The 5,119-nt window shown below is 46.5% G+C and overlaps 1 long non-coding RNA gene across 1 annotated transcript; it reads right to left on the bottom strand.

Moving 5' to 3' along the window:
- Positions 1–1,361: 1,361 nt before the first annotated feature.
- Positions 1,362–2,655, bottom strand: LOC119296890. The gene is made up of 2 exons (XR_005145437.1): positions 2,311–2,655; positions 1,362–2,163 (listed from the first exon to the last, which is right to left on the bottom strand). It is a non-coding gene; the product is annotated as an uncharacterized LOC119296890 (long non-coding RNA).
- Positions 2,656–5,119: the final 2,464 nt, after the last annotated feature.

The raw sequence follows: 5,119 nt of genomic DNA, 5'->3' as shown, positions 1-5,119 counted from the left end.
AGCTCACCTTGGTTAAATTCCTGCTTATGACAGAAATGTTGGTAGCTGGGCTAAGTTAGTTTCAAGAGTTTATCAATAGTTCCTACTACTTTTTTTTCAACTTACTAGGTACTCCCTCCGTCTGAAAAAGGTTGTCGCACTTTGTTTCCTTGTATTGTGTCTCATCAGGCAGTTTCTGTTGGTTGCTGGGCTAAGTTTCAGATTGCTAGGCAGTTACCTAGTTGTGTTTGGTCAAGAATTGTTTTCTAGAGTTGTGCCAATGCAACTTAGGGTTAGTCAGGTTCTGTAGAATTACACACAGATAAACTTAGGGTTAGCCTGTGATCTCGCTCTCTTACATGAATGTGTTTCTGGTGACAAGGAAAGGAGGTGCGGAGGAACATATTTCAGATTACATATGCATGTTACACAAGCCCCGCTTTGCATGTTGCTTCTATACCTTGTTTTTCAAATGCTAATTCTGCTGTATATGCCCGTTCTGGCGCCTTTAATTTCTGAATCACGGATATACCTTCTTTACATGCATGTTATACATTAACTTTTGAATCACTTATGTATCTTGTTTACAAGTGCGAATTCTGCCGTATATGCTCCTTGGGTCATTAACTTGTGAATCAGACATATCTTGTCCCAAATACGAGTAGTGTTGTATTCAAGCTCTGAATTTCAGACAGCAGAACACACACACATGACACATGTACAAGTAGACACCAACTCAGAGATGGGTTCTTTGTGTACTTGAGTTTGTTCTGGTCATCATTGTGTACATGCTCCATCAACTTGTTGTTCACTTTTCGGTTTTGATTTACTCGTGAGATTACCTCACTTTGATTCCATGGTGTTCCTGCTAGTTTTTGTCAAGTTACTAGTGGATTGTTTCCTAGAGTTGTGTCTGATTGTTAGTCAGGTTATGTTATTTGATTATATGCAATGTTACACAAGCTCTGATTTGCATTTTGCTTCTATATCATCATGTCTGCTAATTCTGGTATATACTGCCAATTCCGGGGCCATTAATAACTTGTGAATCACAGGCATATCTTGTTCCAAACATGCCTAGTGTGTGTTAAGAAATTAAATCACCTTTTTAGCATTTATTTTCTAAAAAAAAATTGGGATTTCAAAAGATTTTCTAGATGCTTTGATGTACTAGCTAGGTACACATAACAACATTTATCGAACCAAAAATAAACATTATCGTGCTTTCCAGTGCACTGTGTTGTACTTGCACCGAAGTGGCCATTAATAAATTTGCTTTCTCATGATATTAAATTTAGCAAGGGTTATACAGCCCACATTACAGCAGTAACAGTTTCACCAGCATCAGTGCACTATTTTGTACTTGCACCGAACAGCAGCAGTAACAGTTTCACCAACATGAATTATACCGAAGCCGGAACATGTAAAGCCTGATAATCATACTGCACTGCAGGGAAATGAAAAGGTCCAATATATACATCATACAACTCAGGCTAATTATATAGCCCACATTACACAAATACTACACTATCGATCCATAATTAATGCATACTCTACTTTCTTATTCCACCACTTGATCAGTAGCACCTCATGAACGAACTGATCCATGGACATGATCCTCTGCAGCTAATCGATCGGCTGCCTACGCACTGCTGCTCATCACTTGTCACCTCCGAGGAGGAGGCCCAGGAAGCAGAGGAGGTCGCCCCCCGCGAAGATGACCATGTCCGCCGTGCCCAAGATCCTGGCGGAGACGTATCCTGTGTCGGCGGCCAGGATGAGGCGGACGTGGACGGCGTACATGCAGTGGCCAACGATGGTGACCACGAGCGCGAGGTAGGCGAGGGAGCGGCGGACCCAGCGGCGGCGGCACGGGAGCCTGGAGTAGGGCGCAGCAGAGCATCCCGAACCAGAGCGCGCTCTCCTCGTCGGCCTCCGCGTCCGTCCACTGGGCGCACCGCAGGAAGAAGGAGGACTGCGCCCAGACCAACATGCTGGCCGAGTGCGTAGGCGACCGCGTGGCCAAAGGCGAAGGAGGCGAGGGTGCCGCAGGCGGTGAAGAGCGCCCATCCGCTGGCCCGCCGGACGGCAACCGGGATGGTCTTCTTGGCCACGGTCCCAAGCAGCGGATCACGGGTCTTGTTGCCGTCCATGGTGGATCCAACTCCAAGTCCAAGCTGCTACCTGCTAGCAATCGCACGGTTAGTTCCTTGTTCCGTTTTCTGTTTGCAAGAGAAACAAGAAGAAAGATTTCAGTGAGAAGATGCAGAGGAAGAAAGATTTCTCAAGGCGTCTGCTCGGATGGGAGGGACGGAGGGGGAGGGGACTCACCGTCGCTGCTCGAATGGCTATGGCTTGGTGTGCTTGCTTCTCAAGGCGTCTTGGAGGTGCTCTGTTTATGTAGCCTTGCAACGCAGCTGCTATCCTCTGATCCATTGCGAGGGAGGGAGAGCCGAGTCCAGTCTCCGGTTTGTGAACATGATGGTGTGATGATCTCATCTCATCTCATCTCATGGGCAGGGCAGTGAGCCAGTGACGATCGATGAGCAGAGGAAACAACCGGGAAGCTTCCTGCCTGCATTGCTCCCACCACTAGTAGCTACCTAGCTCATTCTAGCCGCACAGAGCACAGTAACTTTTCAACTAGTGCCCGCAAAGGAAAAACTTTTCAACTAGTGTGATTTCTACTAGGTAGTACTCCCTCCGTTCCAAAATAGATGACCCATCTTTGTACTAAAGTTAGTACAAAGTTGAGTCATCTATTTTGGAACGGAGGGAGTAGTACTCAAGCAGCATACCATCTTTTGACTAGTGTTTTTTTTTACTTGGACGTCGTTAGCCGGGCCGTACAAAGCACAATCCTAATTTAGAGTTACATTGCGTACAAGTATATTGGGTTTTGATGATCCATTCAGCAGTAACTTATTTTTGGCCTTGATGGCCTCGTGTTAAACTACGTGCCTGATAGTTAGAGTGGTATACTAGTTACTGTAACTGATGTATACTCCCTCCGTTTCTAAATATAAGTCTTTCTAGAGATTTTATTATAGACTACATACGGAGCAAAATAAGTGAATCTATACTCTAAAATATATCTATATACATCCGTATGTGGTCTATAGTGGAATCTCTACACAGACTTATATTTAGAAATGGAGGGAGTTTATTGCATGGAAGTATGTCATTGCACCATGCTAGTGACTGCATGCATGTCACTGCACTGTCACATTTTGGCCTGTTTCTTTTTTTCTTTTTAGAAAAGGAGGATGACCCCCGACCTCTGCATCCATTTTATTAATTATTCTCTCAAGGCCTTACAAAGTCATACAACAGCAAGACTAAAGTCACCGTCTAAGCAACAACTGTCGCTACACTTATCCAATTGATGAAGGGGCGTTGATAGCCTGGGCCTAATACCAAACAGACATCGCAGCCAAACCTAAACATCTAAGACCTGAGGTCCCAACCAGGACGCCTGCCCGCTATGGGGCACCTACCAGTCCGACGCACTCCTCAACCAGGACGCCTGCTGGGTATAAGGCTGCCGCAGCCACCTGCCACGAGTCTATCTTCAGAGTTATACTATTGCACCTACCGTGCCAGGTCTCTCTGCCATCGACGCCACCATGATGCCAGATAGCGTCGTCCTCCTGTGCGAGTCCATCCTCACACATCGAACTCCGAATCTGCACTGCACCACGCCGTCAAGATCCATCGCCATCAATGTGTAGGATGAAGCACCGCTCCACCAAAGAGGCCGTCCGCTGGTCCCGCGAAGCCGAGTGCACCTCCAAAAATGCCGCCCCAAAGGGGGTTACAACACATGAATGCTGCCAACATCCAATCACTTGATCTAGGGTTTCCCCCGGAGGTACGAGAGGTTAGGCTCCAAAGCTCAACATGGTTTTCTGTCTCAAAAAGAGAAAAGGTCAAAAGCAGAAAAAGGATGATGATGGCTCGTGACAATGACCAACGCGTCTCCATCGTCTATCGATCTCTCTTTCTTATGCCCGCTCAACAAAACAAGCCTATGCAAAGCAATCGCGCCTGCCTGCTAAAACTTGGCAGCGAGCAACCGAGCTAGGTTAATTTGCTTTATCCAAGTGAGATGGTGTAACACCCACAATGCGGCTATATCCCCCATATGTCGGGGCACGACTTAGAGGCATAGCCGCATGGTAGGTTTGTCGCAAGAGGGGTAATCTTCACACAATCCCATGTACTGAATAAGAAAAGAGATAAAGAGTTGGCTTATAATCGCCACTTCACACAAATACAAGTTAAACATACATCATCCGGAATACAATCAAGGTCCGATTACGGAACCAAAATAAAAGAAGACAACGCCAAATGCTAGATCCCCGATCGTCCCAACTGGGCTCCACTACTGATCAACAGGAAACGAAACAAAACAATGATCAAGATCTTCATCGAGCTCCCACTTGAGCTCGGTTGCGTCATCTACACTGGTATCATCGGCACCTGCAACTGTTTGGAAGTATCTGTGAGTCACGATGACTTAGCAATCCCACACCCGCGAGATCAAGACTATTTAAGCTTATGGGTAGGAAAGGGTAGTGAGGTGGAGCTGCAGCAAGCACTAAGCATATATGGTGGCTAACTTACGAAAATAAGAGCGAGAACAGAAGCAACGCAACGGTCGAGAAGCTAGAAGTGATCAATAAGTGATCCTGAAACTACTTACGTTCAAGCATAACACAAGAACCATGTTCACTTTTCGCACTCCGCCGAGAAGAGACCATCACGGCTACACACGCGGTTGTTGCATTTTAATTAAGTTAAGTGTCAAGTTCTCTACAACCGGACATTAACAAATTCCCATCTGCCACATAACCGTGGGCACGACTTTCAAAAGTTCAAACCCTGCAGGGGTGTCCCAACTTAGCCCATCACAAGCTCTCACAATCAACGAAGGATATTCCTTCTCTCGGGAAGACCCGATCAGTCTCGGAATCCCGGTTACAAGACATTTCAACAATGGTAAAACAAGACCAGCAAGACCGCCCGCTCTGCCGACAAATCCGAATTGGAGCTGCACATATCTCGTTCTCAGGGCACACCGGATGAGCCAGACGTCGGGTTGGCATAGACCATGGTTGCCCAGGGGGCGCCAGACATC

This window comes from Triticum dicoccoides, chromosome 5A (assembly GCF_002162155.2).
Source record: "Triticum dicoccoides isolate Atlit2015 ecotype Zavitan chromosome 5A, WEW_v2.0, whole genome shotgun sequence".
Lineage (NCBI taxonomy): Eukaryota > Viridiplantae > Streptophyta > Magnoliopsida > Poales > Poaceae > Triticum > Triticum dicoccoides.
The sequence above is the reverse complement of the archived record's forward strand: the minus strand, read 5'-3'. Positions and strand labels throughout refer to the sequence as shown.